General features: G+C 40.4%; 1 long non-coding RNA gene across 1 annotated transcript in view; it reads left to right on the top strand.

The window, feature by feature from the left end:
- LOC117674821 (uncharacterized) overlaps positions 1–22,507 on the top strand; it is a 52,236-nt gene extending 29,729 nt beyond the window's left edge. The window contains exon 2 of the long non-coding RNA XR_004593997.3: positions 22,051–22,507. This is a non-coding gene — a long non-coding RNA (uncharacterized LOC117674821). The remainder of the gene's footprint in view (positions 1–22,050) is intronic.
- The last annotated feature ends 215 nt before the right edge of the window (positions 22,508–22,722 follow it).

Below are 22,722 nucleotides of genomic sequence, written 5' to 3'. Positions count from 1 at the left end.
GATCATGTTATTGTGGGGATGCTGCAGAGGCCATAAGTCACTTTTCTCAGTGCTGCTATAACTTCAGATGGTTGCTAAACAGATGGTTCTAAATCAAGGACTACATGTACTTGAGTACTTGAATATATGGATTTTAAGTGCAGTACAATGGAATAGATAGATATTGTGGGATTCCACACCATACAAGGCATATACAAAAAGATGAGGTCAAAGAAAATGAAGAAGATCCAAAAGAAGATGGAGAGAGAACATCAAAGACACACTACAACAACTTCAATTAACAATGGTTGAAGCTGTCAGAAGAGAAGAAGGTGAAGGAGAAAGAGAGAGAGAGAGAGAGAATGAGGAGGAGGAGGAGGAGGAGGAGGAGAAAAAGAAGAAGAAGAAGAAGAAGAAGAAGAAGAAGAAGAAGAAGAAGAAGAAGAAGAAGAAGAAGAAGAAGAAGACGACTTCTTTGAGCACCCAAATGGTGGCCCTTGAGCAGAGTGAGGTTATGCATCCTTGCCCAACAACTCTTGTCCCAGGCTGCAAAAGTAGCTCTCAAATTGATTTTTTTTTTTTTGTGGTAGTCAGGAAAAAATAATAAATTCAAGGGGATCATATATGCATAGTATTGCAACAATAGAATGCTCTCGTTTTAATTACATTTTCATTTAAATGCAATCAATTTTTGCCTTTGCTCTGGCACCTCCCCTTTATGTAGGATGGTTTCTAAGGGCCTAAATAAAATTCCAACAGATAAGTAGTGATTTTATGATTTATATAACAGTGATAAGATATTTTTTAAGAGAAATAGTTTCTTAGAAGGGAATCTCTACAAAGCTTTACTTGTGCCTAAGATGAAAAGTTGCTTGATTAAGTCAGAAAACTCATTTCTCTTATCCATTTTCCCTCTTCGCTTAAGCATCCCAAGTTCCTTTACAAAGATTTTTCATCTGGATACTCTAAAATCCACTTGTTCCCTTTATCTTTTGATACAGCTTTATCTTTTATTTATTTGAATGGTTTAATTTTTAATTGGAAATTCTACATTCCTAAGCTGCTTCCATTGCGCAACAGCTCCTTGGTGAAACATTTCTTCGGCTTTGTTCTGACCCAAGGTGCCCCATTTCATCTTGTTTTTTTGAACCAGAGGTTTAGTCCAAGGAGACAAGTCCTCCCTGGGCAGCATAGTTTGTTGCTGATATATTAAGTTTGTAACTTCTCAACAATTCAGACACTGTATATTCTTCAGCTTTAGGGAGGGAAGGAGGAGATAAGTCAGAATGAAAGAAAAAAAAGGAGGGAGGAAAGAAAGAAAGAATAAAGGAAAGAAAAAGGAAAGAAGAAAAATAAAAAAGAAGGGAGGGAGGGAAGGAGGGAAGGAAGGAGAGAAGACAAAAGAAAGGAGGGAAGAAAGAAAGAATAAAGAAGGAAAGAAAAAGAAAGAGAAGGAAAGAAAAAAGGGAGGGAAGGAAGGAAGGAAGACAAAGAAAAAAGATGAAGGAAAGAAGAAAGAAAGGAAAGAAAAAGAAAGAAGGAAAGAAAGAAAGAAAAAAGAAAAAGGGAGGAAGGAAGAAAGAAAGAAAGAAAAAAGAAAAAGGGAGGTGACAGAAAGCAAGAAAAAAGAAAGATGGGAAGAAAGAAAGAAAGAAAGAAAGAAAGAAAGAAAGAAAGAAAGAAAGAATCTCCCACATCAATAAACAAAGGTATCATTGAAATAAGAGATTTGACAGCATTTCTTGGTGGAACTGCATTCCTGTATTAAGTTCAGTGAATTAAATAAACAGTTAATCAATGGCCATCTTATAGGTTATCTATACAGTCTGGCACAAATTGTGCAAGATCCGTTTTCTTCTCACCACAGGCCTCATCTACTATTCTACAATTCTCTCGGCCATCCATCCTCAGCTTGGCATACATACAATACGTTGGGACTGCAGCTCCCAGCATTCTCACTCAGCATTCCCTTTGGCTGCCTTGGCTGAGAATTCTGGGAGCTGTAGTCTTTCAAAGTCGCCCAGAGGCACCAATCTTCTCATAGCTTCTAACTCTGGATTTGTAGCTGCTCGAGATCGCACGCTTAAGAACGTACCCTGCTCAACATTTGTCCACGTTTTTAATCCATGAGTTTCTCTACAGCCTCATTTTTAACATTCTGACAAATAATTGTACTTTACTTTGCAATAGGATAATGCTTTCTTAGGAGAGTTGTAAATATCTCTCTCTGCCACTGACCAAATGAGAATTTGCTGGCAGTAGAAGAAACCAATCGATTTTTATTACCTGGAATGTGGCCTAACCAAAATAATTGAAATGTCCTTAGCTTGTTTTGGGGGTGAGTGGGGAGGAGGGGGGCCATTCGGAGAATTATATATTGATTAGACCACGGGCTAGTTGAGTTCCAGTTGAGCAAGTTGCCAACTTTGGAAACAGCATCTCTTCCTCTGCCATGAACTAATCGCATGGCATGAAAAACTTGGCCTGATTTGGGCCGACAACGGCATTGTCTGATTTTATTATTTTTTATTTTAGGTTTTTTGTTTATCCCACCTTTATTATTTTGCATAAATAACTCAAGGTGGCAAATGTATCTAACACTCCACCCTACTCCTATTTTCCCTACAGAAAAAAAAAACCCTGTGGGTGGGTTGGGCTGAGAGGGAGTCATTGGCCCAAGGTCACCCAGCTGGCTGTCCTGCTTAAGGTAGGAATAGAACTCAGACAGGCTCCTGGTTTCTAGCCTCCTGCCTTGACCACTAGACCAAACTGGCTCCAATTCCTTGACAAACAGGGTGGAGTCCTCCGAAGTATAATTTGTGCAAAAAGAAACCAACATTGTCACGTCTGAATATGTTTTTATTGCAAGTGACTGCAGTGATTCTGGGAAGTGACTGCTTACACTTTTTTACATGCATACCCAAAATATACGTGGGATATAGATAGATAGATGATAGATAGATAGATAGATAGATAGATAGATAGACAGACAGACAGACAGACAGACAGACGTAGGTAGGTAGTTAGTTAGATAGGTAGACATAGATAGAAGTAGGTAGGTAGGTAGGTAGATGATAGTTATATATATATATATATATATATATATATATATATATATATATAGATAGATAGATAGATAGATAGATAGATAGATAGATAGATATAGATATAGATATAGATATAGATATAGATATAGATATAGATATAGATAGACGGACAGACAGACAGATAGAGGTAGGTAGGTAGATATAGATAGAAGTAGGTAGGTAGGTAGATAGATGATAGATAGATAGATAGATGATAGATAGATAGATAGATAGATAGATAGATAGATAGATAGATAGATAGGTAGATAGACAGATAGATAGGTAGATAGACAGACAGACAGACCAAGCGACAGACAGACAGAGGTAGGTAGGTAGGTAGGTAGACATAGATAGAAGTAGGTAGGTAGGTAGATGATAGATAGATAGATAGATAGATAGATAGATAGATAGATAGATAGATAGATAGACAGACAGACAGACAGTCAGACAGATAGAGGTAGGTAGGTAGATATAGATAGAAGTAGGTAGATAGGTAGATAGATGATAGATAGGTAGGTTGGTAGGTAGGTAGGTAGATAGATAGATAGATAGATAGATAGATAGATAGATAGATAGATGATAGAGGTAGGTAGATGATAGATAGATAGATAGATAGATAGATAGACAGACAGACAGACAGACAGACAGACAGACAGACAGACAGACCAAGCGACAGACAGACAGAGGTAGGTAGGTAGGTAGACATAGATAGAAGTAGGTAGGTAGGTAGGTAGATGATAGATAGATAGATAGATAGATAGATAGATAGATAGACGGACAGACAGACAGATAGAGGTAGGTAGGTAGATATAGATAGAAGTAGGTAGGTAGGTAGATAGATGATAGATAGGTAGGTAGGTAGGTAGATAGATAGATAGATAGATAGATAGATAGATAGATAGACCAACCGACAGACAGACAGAGGTAGGTAGGTAGATAGATAGACATAGATAGAAGTAGGTAGGTAGGTAGGTAGATGATAGTTAAATAGATAGATAGATAGATAGATAGATAGATAGATAGATAGACAGACAGACAGACAGATAGAGGTAGGTAGGTAGATATAGATAGAAGTTGGTAGGTAGGTAGGTAGGTAGATAGATGATAGATAGATAGATAGATGATAGATAGATAGATAGATAGATAGATAGATAGATAGATAGATGATAGATGATAGAGGTAGGTAGATGATAGATAGATAGATAGGTAGACAGACAGACAGACCAACCGAGAGACAGACAGAGGTAGGTAGGTAGGTAGGTAGGTAGGTAGACATAGATAGAAGTAGGTAGGTAGGTAGGTAGGTAGATAGATAGATAGATAGATAGATAGATAGATAGATAGATAGATACTCATCACATATTGTTAACTGTTTTTTCCCCTGAGGATTTAAAATCCATCCAAAATGACTTTCACAGTCAGCAATGGGTGGAAACTAATCAAGGAGAGAACCAACCTAGAACTAAGGAGATATTTCCTGACAGTGAGAACAATTAATCAGTGGAACAACTGGCCTCCAGAAGTTGTGAATATTCCAACGCTGGAGGATTTGAAAAATAGACTGGACAACCATTTGTCTGAAATGATATAGGGCTTAGGGGTTAGACTAGAAGACCTCCAAGGTCCCTTTCAACTCTTCTTCCATATATTTGTTTTGCAATTCAATCCTCTTTCATTCTCTCTGATCGAATAATCTTAGGGTGCTTGCAGTCATTCACTCCACTTTCCCTGTCAAACTTGATTGCCTCGCTCTTGGACTTATTAATTTTCAGATTGACATTCCTCATTACATCATAACGTATTTCTCAGATTTGCTGCATATCCTATGGACCCTCATCCCAAAACATAACATGTGGTCATTTCAGGATGCACACATTCATGATCCTAACAGCACAACTTGAATGTTACTATAAAAAAACCTCTTATACTTTTATCCATGCATTCATTGAACAACAAATTGTTAAGCTGTCTCGTCTTACTGAGCCGTGGTGGCCCAGTGGTTAGACTGCAATATTGCAGGTTGAGTCTGCCCACTGCCAGGAGTTCAATCCTGACTGTCTCCAGGTTGACTCGGCCTTCCATCCTTCCGAGATCCGTAAAATGAGGACCTAGATTGTTGGGGACAATTTCTTTTTTCAACAAGCCGGGCTGGCCTAACACTTTTTAAAATGTTTTTAATTGGTTTGTCATTGCTTTTAATTATGGGGCCAAATATATATATATATATCTTTTTAATTGTATTTTAATGTTTGTAGTTTATGTTTTTACGTTGGCTGTACACCGCCCTGAGTCCTCAGGGAGAAGGGTGGTATATAAATTCGATATAAAATAAAATAAATAAATAAATAAAATAAATATACTGACTCTTTAAACTGCTTAGAGAGGGCTGTAAAGTACTATGAAGTGATATATAAGTTCAAGGTCTATTGCTATAGTGCTATTACTGGATGTTGATTTTTTTAAAAAATACCTTTTTAAAAAAAAATTGAAGAAATAAAATAGAGACAAAATACATTCATATTATAAAACTAAACCAAAAATGGTGTTGGGGGTGGAGGGGGGAATGAAGCTTATATTTTGAGAGTACAGAATTGTTTGCTAATGCGCCTATAAATGAGGAGAACAGAAAAAACAAATCATCAACATTTAATATATTTGTCCAAAATGAGATTTGAAGCAGAGAGGCAATCTATCAAGAAAAACCTGTTCAGTGTCAAACCATTTGCTAACCATTCCATTAATTCTCAGATATCCTTCAAATATACATATTACATTTGTTATTTTTTTTAAGATTAATATTATCAGGTCTTGATCTTGACTGATTGATTATGCATGATTCCACAGTCCCTGCTGGGAGAAATATGTAATAGTGAGGAGGTGAAGGAGGAGATGGTCATATTTCATCCAATTTCCAGTCCGCCTTCCTCCCTGTTGGAAACTTCAATATGGTTGATCTTCAAAGTAGAAAACCAATAAGCTTCAATATATTTGGTGTTCCTCTATTGAATTTTTTTTATTCCTTTTCAATCTCCCATTAATCTCCTGGTGTCAAGATTCTCATTCATTTCTTTTGTCTACATCCTGAACCTTCATGAATAGATTTCTTTACCTTTTTAATGCAAATTATAATTCCCCTCCCTCCCTCCTTCTCTCTCTTTCTGTCTTTCTCATGTGCATAAGCATGTGTTTTGTGTGTGTTATTAAGATAGGAAGAGAGGAGAGAGAGAGAGAGAGAGAGAGAGAGAGAGAGAGAGAGGAGGAAAGAATCAACTCTCTGTCCAGGTTCTTGATAGTCATAAACTATAGACCGGTGATAGTTAACCTTTTTGGTGCTGAGTGCCCAAAGTGTGTGCATCTGCCCAAACCCCAAAATGCAATGTGCGTGCCTCCCGCGTGCCTGCGCATGCGCCCCGGGCCCCCCTGCACCCCATATTGGTTTCTAGGTTGGTGCAGGAGGCTTTCCAGGCCCAAAACAGGGCACAGGAGCCTTGTGCAGCACCCCACATCCCATTTTGGCTTCCAGGTTGGTGCAGGAGGCTTTCCAGGCCCAAAATGGCATGTGGGGGACCTCCCATGCCCACCCGCACCCAATATTAGCTTCCAGGTTGGTGCAGGAGGCTTTCCAGGCCCAAAACAGGGTGCGAGGGATGGGCATGAGTACGCAATGCAATGCGAGCGCCCCCCCGCGCATGCGCCCTACCCTCCACGCATGTGCAGCAGAGACCCGAAGACCAGCTGGCTGGTGGGAGGTGCGCGCACATGCATGGTGGAGCTGGGCTGGGGTGACGGCTGGCGTGCCATCAGAGAGGGATCTGCATGCCACCTGTGGCAGATGTGCCATAGGTTCTCCATCACAGCTATAGACCATGTCTGCTTTATTGTCAGGATCTTTGGATGAATTGTATCAAGACTTTAATTTCTCCCTTGCATTTGGGCTTTATTACAGTTTTAATCTTTCATAATAAAACTCCTCTATACTCTGGTGACAATAAAATTAATGTGTGCAAACGTTCCCTTACAATTTATACAGGTTCTTATCTTCTGCCTTAGCCACTGTACCTATAGTGCATCTGTCACTGTGTTTTACAAAACAGGTGATTTTTGAAATGCATACTGATTAGTGAAACACTGATTTCCATCCTTCCTCCTCCTCCTCCTCCTCCTCTTAGCACTTCTGTGCTAAGGGAGATACAAGTTTTGGTTCTGCCTCATACTTTTTCACCTTCTCTTTTTAATGTATGCTTTCTCACTAAAATAATATATGAGATCCAAAAAGTGTCACAACAGTATCCCAGAATACTACTAGGTGAGATCATTTCAAGTTAGACATCTTACTGATTTTTGGCCTTTGTTTTCTCTTAATTCACTGTTTTCAGAATGCTCTTTTGTTCTCTTATTTGTATGTCCTTATCATTCGTCCCCTCCCTCCCTCTTCAATTGTGTCTGATTCTTGGAAACTGCCAGAAGAAGTCCCTGTGGTTTTCTTGGCAAGGTTTTCCAGAGGTGGTTTTGCCATTGCCTCCTTTCTAGGGTTGAGAGAAAGTGACTGGCTCAAGGTCACTCAATTGGCTTCATGTCCATGGTGGGTGACTTGGCTGACATTCTGTTAAGTGACACATCACAAGCTGACAGCCTGATATTAGTAATGAGGGGAGGGAACAGTAGAGGTAGGGATGCAGTGAGGGAACTCAAAGGAATCGAAACCAAGCAGTTCCATCCCATAAAACCCACCAGCCTTTTCAAGGTCACACCAAAAGAATGAGGAGCCGGTGAGCACGTGAAGACAGGGACTGTTTCCCAAACAATTTGTTAATGCCTGATTGGACATTGACTGATAACCAGGGGGGCTGGCTGGGAACAAGGGAAAGTTACCAGTAATTGTACCTTTTGTGCCCAAAAATCTCAGATCCAGCTTTGCCTCTTCTGTAATCACTTTGGCTTTAGTAAAGTATACTTTTGGCTAATAGCAATAGCACTTAGACTTATATACCGCTTCATAGTGCTTTACAGCCCTTTCTAAGTGGTTTACAGAGTCAGCCTCTTGCCCCCAATAATCTGGGTCCTCATTTTATCCACCTCGGAAGGATGGAAGGATGAGTCAACCTTGAGCCTGGTGAGATTTGATCTGCCAAACTGCTGGCAGCCGGTGATCAGCAGAAGTAGCCTGCAGTACTGCACTCTAACCACTGCACCACCGTGGCTCTAATAATAGGCCAGGAGTCTTTTGTTCTTTTCTAATTAACCAAGATGATTGACCTTAAGCTATATCTGTGATTTTAGAACTCATGGTCTCCCAGTTTCTAGCCTGATGCCTTAACCACTACACTACACTAAACTAATTCTCTTCTGATCATTAATTTTGGACAAATTAAAATAGGACATATAGATTCGTTTGTCTCCTTTAGCAAATCATCGTATCTTGTTAATGCTCTTGAAGAAACCTTGGAAATCTATAAAAGAGCTGAATATTTCATTGTTATTTATTGAAATATTTAAAGTAGAATCCAATAAAGTTCTATTACAGTTTAAAATTTAACTTCATCATCTCCAGCCAATCTACAATAGGGAATTTAATCTACCATTATGGATTTCAGCACAATGCATGTTTGGAAGGAAAGGAGTTAGTTCTTTGGATTATTTTAGGCAAAGAAACCAAACTTTTAAAAATGGGTAGGGACAACTGAAATTTTGAGAACATGTTATGGATGCTTTCAAAATATGGCATATACAACAGTCATAAAAGCTGATAAAGTTGTTCTCCACACCTCTCCTGCGTGGGCTGCATTGGCTTCCAGTGGTCTTCCGGGTGCGCTTCAAGGTGTTGGTTACCACCTTTAAAGCGCTCCATGGCATAGGACCTGGGTACTTGCGGGACCGCCTTCTGCCACCGATAGCCTCCCACCGTCCAGTACGTTCCCACAGAGAGGGACTCCTCAGGGTGCCGTCGGCCAGGCAATGCCGGCTGGCGACCCCCAGGGGGAGGGCCTTCTCTGTGGCAGCCCCCGCCCTCTGGAACGATTTGCCCCCGGAGATAAGAAGGATATCGGATCTTCGGGTCTTTCGCCGAGCCCTGAAAACTCTTCTTTTCTAGCAAGCAGGGCTGGCGTGAACCCCGCCCCCCTTTTTTAGTTTTTAATGGTTATTAATTGTTTAGTTTTAATTTGTTAATGGGTTTTAATTCGCACTGTTTTAATTCAGGCCAAAGTATATAATTCTTTTAATTAATTTTAAATTTTGTATTGTTATGTATTTTAGTTTTGGCTGTGCACCGCCCTGAGTCCACCAGGAGAAGGGCGGTATATAAATTGAATAAATAATAATAATAATTATTATTATTATTTGTAATGTCCTGAGTATTTGTAATGTTCCAAGGACCCCTAGTTGTGCAGGAGTTAGAAAACATTATTGCATGTAATTTCTGCCTACACCCTAGAGTTTGATCCTGATGGGCTCAAGGTTGACTCAGCCTTTCATCCTTCCGAGGTCAGTAAAATGAGGACCCAGATTGTTGGGGGCAATATGACTCTGTAAACTGTTTAGAGAGCACTGTAAAGCATTGTGGGGCAGTATAGAAGTCTAAGTGTTATTGCTATTTCTGTCACTTCTATATGCTTCAACATTTTTATGGGGTGGTGGTCCTTCTTTCAAGTCAATCCAGTTACCCTAAATCTCATCAATTGGAAAACAGATTACTGTTCTCTGCAAGTTTGCAGGTTGCAGAGATAATTACCAATTTGACTCTGGGTTCAAACATAAACTATTGCAGAAACCAACAACCTCTATAGGTAGATGCGTGGAAGACACACATAGGAACCGCATAGGAGGAAAAGCAGGAGGCATTCCCAGATCCTGCACAAATTAAATTTCTCCATACATATAAGTGTATGTAGAGTTAATTAAAAGTGTGGCCTTAATTACTTAACATCTAAGCCTTGCTTTCTCCTTCTGCTGTAATTCTATTCACTAAGCACTATGACTTTTGATTGGCATGCAAATGACTTTTCAAAGAAAGTGTAATTACTCACTAGTCTCTGAAGATTTTGTAACTGTTTTTTTTTTTTTTTGATATATCCTTCTCAAAATACAAAAGAATGCCTATTCTGTGTTTATTGGCATGATTTGTGATCAACTCAAATGATCTGGCCATTTTTTCCTGTCCCCCCCCCCTTCATGGGCAAGTCACTAGTTTAACTTTTTTATCCATAAAAAATTAAGTCCACTGAGATGTAGGCATAGATCAAATCATTCCACCTTGAAGATGAGCTTTCCTTCTTTTAGCTTTACCTGAATATAGAATAATATAGAATAGAATAGAATAGAATAGAGTAGAGTAGAGTAGAGTAGAGTAGAGTAGAGTAGAGTAGAGTAGAGTAGAGTAGAATAGAATAGAATAGAATAGAATAGAATAGAATAGAATAGAATAGAATAGAATAGAATAGAATTCTTTATTGACCAAGTGTGATTGGATACACAAGGAATTTGTCTTGGTGCATACGCTCTCAGTGTACATAAAAGAAAAGATACATTCATCAAGAATCATAAAGTACAACACTTAATGATAGGCATAGGGAACAAATAAGCAATCAAATCATATTAGGAAACAGTCAATATAAATTGTAAGGATACCAGCAACAAGGTTACAGTCATACAGTTATAAGTGGGAGGAGATGGGTGATAGGAACAATAAGAAGATTAATAGTAATGCAGACTTAATAACTAGTCTGACAGTGTTGAGGGAATTATTTGTTTAGCAGAGTGATGGTATTCAGAAAAAACTGTTCTTGGGTCTAGTTGTTCTGATGTGCAGTGCTCTATAGTGTCATTTTGAGGGTAGAAGTTGAAACAGTTTATGTCCAGGATGTGAGGGGTATGTAAATATTTTCACAGCCCTCTTTTTGACTCATGCAAGTATACAGGTCCTCAATGGAAGCAGGTTGGTAGTAATTGTTTTTTCTGCAGTTCTAATTATCCTTTGAAGTCTGTGTCTGTCTTGTTGGGTTGCAGAACCAAACCAGATAGTTATAGAGGTGCAGATGACAGACTGAATAATTCCTCTGTAGAACTGTATCAGCAGCTCCTTGGGCAATTTGAGCTTTCTGAGTTGGCATTCAGAATGTCAAAGGACATTCTTTGTTGTACTTTTTTGATGACGTTTTTGATGTTAGGTGTTCATTTTAGTTCTTGAGATATGGTAGAACCTAGAAATTTGAAGGTCTCTACTGTTGATACTGTGTTGTCTAGTATTGTAAGAGGTGGTAGTATGGGAGGGTTTCTCCTAAAGTCCACCACCATTTCTACGGTTTTGAGTGTGTTCAGTTCCAGATTGTTCTGGTTGCACCACGAGGCTAGTTGTTCAACCTCCCATCTGAAGTTATCTTGGCAGCAATACCGAAAGCTTTCTACTGCCTTCTTCTAAGATGTTGTTTTGTTTTGTTTTACATTTTCCCGGTTTAGCTATCTGACCTGGAATTAATAAAGAAGAATATTTGTAGTTCAGAGTTGAAATGAGGGATCCTTAGTGCACTGATGATGTTACCTAGTTTGAGTAATGAAACATCTGCAAGAAAACAACCAAACTCAGAGAGCATCAAGGATCCCTCAGACCTGGAATTTCCTGGAAGAGTCTTATCCAAAATGTCTGTAGAGATTCTCAGTCATCCAGGTCATGGTTGTCCCAAAGGTGCTTTTTCAGGAGGCAACTGGACTTTCTTGTTTTCTCTTTTGAAGACGTTTCACTTCTCATCCAAGAAGCTTCTTCAGCTCTGACAGGATAGTGGGGAATGGAAGGATTTATATTTCTTGCAGACAGTTGGTCATTTGCATCCTTTTAGAGGGTCCTTGAAGCACTTGGAGGTTTATCTGTGTCCTCAGGGTCACCTGAGTAAGTGCTCCTGGTTCCTGTAGTCTGCAATTTTTCCCCTCTGGAAATCCATTTCTACTCCTGCACCATTCAAAGGGTGTTCATCCTAAATTGTATAGCTAAAAGTCCGTAGAGATTCTCAGTTATCCAGGTCATGGTTGCCCCAAAGGTGCTTTTTCAGGAGACAACTGGATTTTCTTGTTTTTTCTTTTGAAGATGTTTTGCTTCTCATCCAAGAAGCTTCTTCAACTCTGGCTGGATGTTGGGGAATGGAAGGATTTATATTCCTTGCAGACAGCTGCTCATTTTCATCCTTTTATCCAAGAAGTAGCTAGGCTCAAGTCTGCTTAGCTTTTGAGCCTAGAGTTGGTCACGCAAGATCCACTACCTGTAGTTCCAAATGAGAAACAAATTAACTGACAAAAAGTAAGGACCCAGCTCTGCAAACTGAATGTGGGAAGAGATGCTTTGACATAGTTCTGAACAGTATCGTTTAGCTTTGGATATTTGCTTTTATAGCACCACTCCCTGGATCAAATAGAGAAAATCTGAAGTGGCCAATTCAATTTTGCTTTTAACCTCTGAAGTGGAAAGTAATTAGAAATTTTCCCCAGAATTACCTGACTATTACCCCATTTCAGTGTATTAGATTCTCAAGCGCCCTTGAGTGCCTGTCATATAGATATAGTGGTTCGTCAATTGGAACTCAAGTTGGAGTCTCTTAATTAGGGATGTGCCGAAGTAGCTGAATATAATGTGGAAAAGCTGGCAGGCAGTTCCCTCACTGACCCTATTCCTACTTAATGACAGCTCGGCTGATTAATGTCTACAGAAACCATACATCTATTTTTTGTTTTGCCTCCTGAAAAACATCCATAAATGTTTCAGTGGCGATGATATCACTGACTTATATTTTGCCCGGCGATTTTCCTCGTTCCCGTGGGAGATCTTTTATGATCTTTCACAAACATTACTGCGATGGAACATTCTCTGTGCACTTTAATTGTTTAACAGTGTGTTGCTTGGCCCTTTAATTATTGAGACCCTGAAGTTTGGCTTTGATAGCTCTCTGGCTTGTTGGTGTGGAAAGAGGATATGCCGGTAGTCTGAACTAGTGTCAATGTTTGGCATATTTACAGGCCGGCTTTATTGTGGAAAGAGAAGGTTTTTAAGATGTAAAGTACAAGTAAAGTCACTTAATGGGACAAGCTGAAGATGGGGAAGAGATTTCAGAAGAGAGAAGCTACTGTATTTTTCGGAGTATAAGACACACCTTTTTCCCCCCTAAAAGGGGTGAAAATTTAGGTGCATCTTATACACCAAATGTAGCCCAGCCCACCCACTGGCCCCTACCCTTTGGCCTCTGCCTCCCAGCAGATTACCTCCTTGCAGCAAGCAGCAAGAAGAAACAGCTTGTTTCAGCTTCAGCACAGCCTAATTAGCACAAGTTAATTGGATCGGCCTCCTGACTCTCAGTTGTTTTGCTCTCAGCTGTTTTGAGCAGGCCTCTGCTGTTTGCTGCAAGGAGGTAAATTGCTGGGAGCAGATTTTTTTTTCTTGTGCTAATCAAGCTATGCTGAAAATGAAAGTAAAGTAGGCTATTTGCTGTTTGCTGCAACGAGGCAAAATTGCTGGGAGCAGAGGCAGATTTCTTTTTCTTGTTTTCCTCACCAAAATAGTCCGGAGTGTCTTATACTCTGAAAAATATGGTATCTGAATTTCTCAGCATAAGCTTTTTAATGTTAACAGAACAGAAGCTTTTTAAGAGAATATAATCAATAGATTTTGAGACTTTTGAGAAGCCTATAGTTCTGGAAAAGATAGAATAAGAAAATAACAGAGTTGGAAGGAATTTTGGAGGTCTTCTAGTCCAACCCCCTGATCAAGCAGGAAACCCAGAGGTGGTATTCAACTGGTTTGGACCGGTTCACCCAAACCGGTAGTGGAAATTGCGGGTGGGCCTGCCCACCCGTCCCGGCGCTACGTCGTCCTATTTAGGGACTTTTTTGAGGCCAGGCACATGTGCAGAAGACAAGCGCACAAGCAAACCATATGCGCGGAAGGCCGGGCACATGCACAGAAGGCAGGCGTGTCTGTGAACCAGGTGCGTGCATGCACAAAGCGAGTGTGCATGTGCACGGCGAACCGGTAGCACCATAATGTGCAACCCACCACTGAGGAAACCCTATACCCTTTCAGACAAATGGTTGACAATCTCTTCTTAAAAACCTCCAGGAATAGAAGAGAGAAACTCTTCTATAAATTCCATAGAAGGAAAGAGAAGTGTATAATTCTGGAAATGATAGAAGGAAAGAGAAGTGTATAATTCTGGGAACAGTAGAAGAAAAGAGAAGAAGAGGATGACCAATAGCAAGATGGATGAATTCAATCACAGTAGTAATGGGTGCGCCATTGGAAGACCTGAAGGACCAGGTTCAGGATTTATCATCCTGAAGGAGGTCTACCTAAGTCAGAGGTCTTCAAACTTTAAGACTTGTGGAGTTGAAGTCCACCAGTCTTAAAGCTGCCATGTTGGAAGACCTCTGACCTAAGTGGCCACTAAGAGCCAATACTGAATCGCTATAACCATGATAATTATTCTTTAGATGGATCTAAAAATAAGAAATTCTTCTCTCTTACATCTTTCTACCAAATCTTATTGGCAAGAGCACTCAGAGAAAAGCTGAAGCTGCAGATAAGTGCACGTGGGAGTAGAAATATGCCTCAAAGCATCAAGGCGCAGAGCATCTGGATTATCTTGTTGCAAAATGTCTATTTCAGATGGCAAGTTTAAATATTCTATTCCATGAAAAAAAAAAGAACTTTTTCACCTTGAACACACAAAACAGAGGGATCACCTCTGATGACAATTTTGTAATTACTAAGAGCAGCTTCAAAACATTTGGGGAAGGAGGGAGGGACCTTTGTCAAAGATCAAACTGTCCTTCTTAATGAGCATTGTGTCATTTAGGTAAACTAGGCTGGCAAAGGCCTGGTTCCTGCTGTTCCCACTTTCAACCAGCAAGCAAAGAGCCTGTGGCTTTTAAGAGCAGAAGATGGCAGGGAGTCAATATCTTTTACAGTGTTACAGTTACAGAGAAGATTTTAAATGTTATCACTTTACATGGCTTAGCTCTGAGTTATATCCTGTCAGGGTTTCAAGTAATACGCCCATAGCAAACAGAACTCTGAGGCAGGTAGATTCCTCAAAGAATAGTTTTATTTGACATATCATATTGGCACAGGCTGGTGAAAACCGACTCTGAATGTTCCCACGGTTTTTACTTATTAAAAGTAAAAGTTTTCTCCCTTCCCCAAACAACCGGTCACATGGTCCAATCAAGATGTCATCCGGTTGCCTGGTAACTTCACTCCTCCTCTTTCCGGCTACCTGTGGGAATGTCCTTGGTTCCCAGGAGAAAGTATTTTGCTTTGGCTAAAAACCCCATGTCAGGTTTCGATATCGTCTTCAAATAAAATAAATTGCATTTTCAAACAGATAGTCTTTGAAGAAATCTTTCATTTTATTAAGCACGACAATCTGCCCCCGATTGTGGCGTAGCCAACTCTGACTTCCTGACCCCAAACCCTCCCTTTCTGTTCCCCAAATCTCTGTGTCTCATTGGCCTTCTTCCAAATCACTCTCCCCATATCTACTATTTAAGCTCCCAGGAATGTCACCCCTCCCTCTCATCTCCTAGGGGATATTATCTTCAAGGAAAATAAGTAGGTGAAATGTCAAGCATCCTCTTGCCAGCTGCCCCCTCTTCTCCTTCTTATGTCAGCACTAGAGTAAATGCAGGTTGAAGTGCTGACACCCCAATTGTTTCTATTCCCCCCTCCCTATCCCCCAGCTCTGGTGTGGTAACACTGAAGCGTCAAAATGGCCTCGGTCAGGTCAGCTTCAGGGTTGACATACCCAGGACCATCTTCTCCAGCCACCTAAGTGGATGTTCCACTTCTCCATCCATTTAGCAGAGTTGTCCAACCTTTAAGACAACTTTATGATTTGTGGACTTTAAGCTCCCAGATATTCCCCATGCTGCCTGGGGAATTGTGGGAGTTGAAGTCCACAGGTCTTAAAGTTGCCAAGGTTGGACATCCCTGGGATAGAGGCTGGCAGGTAGCTCTTCTCTGTTGCTACACATGCTTTGGGGTATAATTTCCCTCTTAAGATAGAGTCCCCCACTTTATTAACATTTTGTAAACTGCTCAAAAGACAGTAATTTAAAAGTACATTGGAATAGTAATTATTGCAGCAAACCTCTTTATTGACTTCATTTCTTTTATTTTTAAGGCTGTTCATAGGTGTCTTTTTAAAGTTAGATCTTTATTTTAATAATAGTATAGTATTTACTAGCATAGATATTATGCATATGGCACTTATCAGCATAGATATCAGATAGATACAAAGATCAATGATTGATCTATCTATTGATCTATCTATTGATCAATCACATAATAGATCAATCAAGTGATCTCTACATAGGGCATAAATACACAGTATTTACTAGCATAGGTATCATATATTCAATCCATGTATTAGATAGTAATGTAAGCCTTTGAGAGTAATTTGACTGGAGGGTGACAAATTTAATATACTTTGTATTTCTAAGCCTACCCAACTTTTCAGGACCATGCTGAATTGACCGCATGAAATTTTCTTAGCTTCTCTTGGAAATTGTGCCGTTATAATTATTCTTTAGATGGACGTTTAAGCTAGGAAGTTTTTCTCCAAGGGGAGGACACAACAACAAGTGTAATTATTAATTGTCATTTTCATTCTCTTGCAATGTTGCTTTCTAGCAACCATTATTGTTTACTTTGTTATTGGTTAGAGATAGTAGAACTGGTGGAAATTTTGAAGATTCACCATGAACTGCAGCAGTGGTGGAATTCAATTTTTTTTTACTACCGGTTCTGTGGGCGTGGCTTGATGGGCATGGCAGGGGAAGGATACTGCAAAATCTCCATTCCCACCCTACTCCAGTGGAAGAATACTGCAAAATCTCCATTCCCTCCCCACTCCTGGGGGAAGGATATTGCAAAATCTCCATTCCCACCCCACTCTGGGGCCAGCCAGAGGTGGTATTTGCCAGTTCTCCAAACTACTCAAAATTTCCGCTACCGGTTCTCCACAATCTGCTGAATAGCACCCCTGAACTGCAGGTCTATCAAGCCAACATTCCTGAATCTGAACATCATCCAGATGTGTTTGAGCTTCAACTTCCAGGCTTCTCATCCAGTCCCCAGATTTGGTTAAAAATCCAATAATTAGAATACTGAGCAAGACTTTGTGAAATAACACTTTTCTATGAATGACAATCTCCACAATCTATACCAAGATTCTGGGACACTCTATAGCTGGCACAAATAATATTTTTCAAGACAGAGAGAGACTTTTTCCTCATTTTCTTCAGTGCTGATGGAGGCTTGAGAAAAACAGGTTTGTATCATTGTTTTTACACACTATTGCTTTTAAAAGCAAGGCAAAACAAAACAGGAAAGGAAAATGAATTGAACCACCTGATCCAGAAGGTGAAGCTTTCAAGTCAACCTCACCTCTGGTGACTTAGAGACATACCCATGCCGTTTCCTTGGCAACAGTGCAGAAGTGGTTTGCCATGGCTGTCTTCTGGGATATTTTTTTCCAACTAACCAGTCTAGTTTATAGCCTGATTGTATTCCCTGTTAGTCTCTCCTGTGGATATTATCCAGCTCTGAGCTTGCATAGCTTTATGGCAGGGGTGTTAAACTCAATTTCATTGAGGGCCACAACAGAGTTGTGTTTGACCTCAGGGGGCTGGGGTGGGGGCATGGCCAAGGTGTGTGTGGCCGGAATGGGCATGGCCAGCACAATATCACTCATCAAGGCTCTGTTTTCAGCTGCAACAGCCTCCTGCAGCCCTCGGCCAGTGAAAAATGGAGCTCAGGGAGGCTGTGCATAGCCCTCCCGGGCTCCGTTTTTGGCTGCGACGGCCTCCTGCAGCCCCCTGCCAGTGAAAACAGGCTCCTCAGGCTCTGTTTTTGTTGGCAGAGGGCTTCAGGAGACCATCACAGCCAAAAAGAAAGCTCGGGAAGGCCACGGCAGCCCTCCTGAGCTTCATTTTTGCTAGCAGAGGCACCGCGGGCTGGTCCTTCACTGTTTCCAGGGTGGCTCCACAGGCCAGATCTAAGCACCCTGTGGGCTGGATCCAGCCTGAAGGCCTTGAGTTTAACACCCTTAGAATAGAATAGAATAGAATAGAATAGAATAGAATAGAATAGAATAGAATAGAATAGAATAGAATAGAATAACAGAGTTGGAAGGGACCTTGGAGGTCTTCTAGTCCAACCCCCTGCTTAGGCAGGAAACCCTACATCACTTCAGACAAATGGTTATCCAACTTCTTCTTAAGAACTTCCAGTGTTGGAGCATTCACATCTTTTGGAGGCAAGTCATTCCACTGATTAATTGTTCTGTCAGGAAATTTCTCCTTAGTTCTAAGTTGCTTCTCTCCTTGATTAGTTTCCACCCATTGCTTCTTGTTCTACCCTCAGGTGCTTTGGAGAATAGCTTGACTCCCTCTTCTTTGTGGCAACCCCTGAGATATTGGAAGACTGCTATCATGTCTCCCCTAGTCCTTCTTTTCACTAAACTAGACATACCGAGTTCCTGCAACCGTTCTTCATATGTTTTAGCCTCCAGTCCCCTAATCCTCTTTGTTCCTCTTCTCTGCACTCTTTCTAGAGTCTCAACATCTTTTTTACATCATGGCGACCAAAACTGGATGCAGTATTCCAAGTGTGGCCTTACCAAGGCATTATAAAGTGGTATTAACACTTCACGTGATCTTGATTCTATCCCTCTATTTATGCAGCCCAGAACTGTGTTGGCTTTTTTGGCAGCTGCTGCACACTGCTGGCTCATATCTAAATGGTTGTCCACTAGGACTCCAAGATCCCTCTCACAGTTACTACTATTGAGTAGTAGTACTACCCTTGCTTTATGGGATTTAGTCTAGATCAGGGGTGGGGAACGATGGCCTTTTTATGACTTGTGGACTTCAATTTCCAGAATTCCTGAGCCAGCTATGCTCACTCAGGAGTTCTGGGAGTTGAAGTCCACAAGTCATAAAAGGGCCATCATTCCACACCTCTGGTCTAGATCATCAATGGCTTAATGTAACTATTTTACTTCTTACTTGGACCCCAACCTCAACCTCATCTCCAAAGCCGTGGAAATGTCATTTATTTATTATTATGTTCTATCTATCTATATGGAACAAAGTAAATAAATCTAATGATAAATAAATAAAATCTATCTTCATTCTCCATCTTTCTTGCTGAAGAAGATAACTTTTCAACTCTTATTGTAAAAGGGGAGAATATCATCTCGATGATCAAGTTCTGTCTGTAAATCTCATTTTGAGATTGGTACACTAAATTAGAAAATCCTTTATTGCCTTTTTTTTGACACATTACCAATGGTTTCTTCTTTTCAAATGCTGACTTCCTTATAGAATAAGCACTTGGAAAAGAGTCAGCACTATGGTATATTACTGAATGTGATGTCAGAGAAATGCATTAATTTAGGAAGCTGGGTCTTTTCAGAAATATGAATCAGTCTTGAGCACGGCTGTTTTGCAGTTACTCATAAACCAAAGGCTAGAAATAAGTAATAATGCTGTTTTTTTCCATAACAAATTTCATTTTCTGTCCCAGAAAGCATTCGGGGAGGGTCATTGGTCTTTTTCTCGCCACAGTTTTCAGAACTCCCTTGATTAATCCCAAGGAGTAAGGCATAATTTTATTTTTTCCCCCTGTTTTTCATTTTTACAATGTTACATTCATTTCATTGTGTTTCTTTATGGATGTGACGAGGTTGACTTTTAGATCTGGAGGTCTATTGATTTGCAAAGATGGCAACTGACCCAGAAATGCACAACTGTGGAGGATATTTTTGTGGAAAAGAAAGGATAGACCAGGATTACTGGGAGTATGTTGTGTCATCTGACTTCCCCCCTGCTCAACTGGAGCACCTTCTCCTTCTGTACTGGGGAAATATCTATCTTAGGGTCTTCTGTCCAGTTTTCCCCCACCCCAAACTCCACCCCCCCTCAGGAATTCTCTATCTCTCAAATTTTGGGTTGGGCTAGCAGCATGCCCTCCAGCCACTGAGGAGGTGAGTCTCCCCTTAGGGTTCAAGTCCCTGACATGTATACACTTTGCTGCACCAATGGGACTGCTTATTGGAAAATCTTCCCATACAACTGCTGAATAGCATCCAGGTCAATCCATCAAGCCTCGTGACAGCACAGCTGCCCTTCAAGAACCAGAACTAAGTTGCTTTTTCTCCTTTTCTTTACTCTTTAACGTGCATCTGGAGAAGCACTGCAGGGGAATTTGGTCAACCCAGAGCTTTTTCAGAGAAAGGCTTGGATTAAGAGACAGCACAGTCCCAAACTGGATGCAGGAGGAGGAGAAGAAGTTCAGGATAGCCTCATCCTAGAATCTCCCAAGTTATACCTAGTATCTTAGAAGATTATAGCTTTAATTTGGCAAGATTCCGTCCACTAGATGTGTGCAAATAAAGTATTGAACGCAATTGGGTTTTGTTGTGCTGTCTGACAAATGGCTAGCTCATGCCAACAAAACAGCAGTCATGCAGCCACAAAATCCTATGCCATAGGATTTTCCAAACACGTCATAACTTTTGCAAACATCGTTGTGCATATCCCCCGGATACACAGATTTTTGCAGGCAACTTCCCATGTGTTGGAAGAAATGTCCATCTGGGTCCAGTTCCAAGTGAGGAGAAAGACACTGGAAACATGGAGGCTGATTGGAAAGATGGTTTAATGGTGGACAGGACCACATGGTTTGAGGTCCTGGGCAATCGAGCACATAGGTGTGTGTTTGTGTGTGAGAGAGAGATTTATACCCTCTCTTGGGCTTTGAACTTGCTTCCTGTTCCTGTGAAAGAAATGTATTCTGATTGGTTGTCAGACTCCCATGGGGCCATGCAGGGATAACTTTGTAGGTTGTCTTGAGTCTCAGGCTTGGTTGAATCTTGCTGGGTGATGTTATAAAGGGGCTTTGGGAAATTCCTATTATGGCTTAATGGCTTTGTCCTGGTTTGGCTCTTGACTGAGGGCTAATCCTATCATGTCCTGAGGGTGAAGGTCTTTTGTCTTGTAGATAGGTTGGCACCAGTCTTTCTGGGGCTATTAACAAAGGTGGGGGCTGCTTTCCAAGAGCATGTTTCTCCTTTTCTCATCCAGGGAGGTATAATATTCTAAGCCTTTTTAATATTTCATTCTTCTAGGAGAAGGGTGGGTGCTAACTTTCTACACAAGACATACATATTTTCATATTTAAATGCATAAGTTTTGAACCAAGAATTGCAGTTTCAAGTTTGGAGAACAACGTTGGGCAAAAGGGAACTATGTCCTAATTCTGTTTTTACTGCAAATGCAAATTAAAATAGTTTTCTTTAAAATTAAACCAAGAGTGGTATTTTTCTTGCCTTTGCTTTTTGTACAGGGAAATCCTTATTCTGAGGTGTTCCATCCAACAAAAGGCTTAGAATTCCGAAGACTTCTTGAATTAATTTAGTTAGGTTTTGAGCATCTCCTAACCCTGGAGATGGATAGGTCAAAAAAGGCATGATTGTGGTTATAGCATCATGATCAAAGCTGTACCCTTTTGTATTCACATGTTATATTGTAACCACCTGGTGCCCCATATACAGGGGTGAAATCCGGCAGGTTCTGACAGGTTCTGGAGGACTGGTAGCGGAAATTTTGAGCAGTTCGGAGAACCGGTAGTGGAAATTTTGAGTAGCTTGGAGAACCAGCAAATACCACCTCTGGGTATCCAGAGTGGGGTGGGAATGAAGATTTTGCAATATACTTCCCCCAGGAGTGGGGGGAATGGGGATTTTGCAGTATCCTTCCCCTGGGGTGGGGTGGGAATGGAGATTTTGCAGTATCCTTCCCCTGCCATGCCCACCAAGCCACACCACACCCACCAAGCCACGCCCACGGAACCGGTAGTAAAAAAAATTGGGTTTCACCACTGCCCATATACCTATTAAAATATTAAGATACTTTGAGGATCTAATTCCCATTTTCTTCCTCTCAGATTGGAGAATATGGATAGCCAGGGAGGCTTCAGATATGCAACTGAAAAAAGACCATGCAATGCCGAATCCTCTGCCATCTTCCACAAGAAAGCAAATTTCTAAACATTAGCAAGAGAAACTTTGAAAAATAAAGCAGGAAGCTAATATTTTCGTGACATCATGTCTTACTAGAAAGTTCTTAAAGTCTTTAATCTACATTTAATACTTACTCTTTTGCTCAATCTTCTGCGTTTTTCTTTTTCTGTATTTCACTATTTTAAGAACAAAAATAATTTTTAAAAAGAATTTAGAAGTGTCTTTCACAGGAAAAAAATATAAATCTCTGAAAACTGTAAGACAGATTTTGGCAGTTCATTAGCTAATTGATTCCTGTGTATCAACCATGAAGCATTTTGCATGAAAAATCAAGTCTTTTAGAATCTAAATTTACAATAAAGCATTTGTGTTCCAGGTGTTGTGATAACTCAGGACTCAATTATTGGGTAGAATTGTTGAGGTATTTTCAACCATTACATACTGGCATTTTAAATAATTCTGTCTTAAAAGTTTATTATGAAAATTAGCAAGGCAGGAGAGGGTCAAAATGTAGCATAATTTCCCAAGGTGAGCATCCTCTTTTATCTGTGTATGATGTGCACGAGACCCATGAAAAGATGACGGAGCTTTGATAA

Source organism: Pantherophis guttatus, chromosome 3 (genome assembly GCF_059756535.1).
Source record: "Pantherophis guttatus breed Tessera chromosome 3, ASM5975653v1, whole genome shotgun sequence".
NCBI lineage: Eukaryota > Metazoa > Chordata > Lepidosauria > Squamata > Colubridae > Pantherophis > Pantherophis guttatus.
Note: the sequence above shows the minus strand (reverse complement) of the source record. Positions and strands in the feature narration are given on the sequence as shown.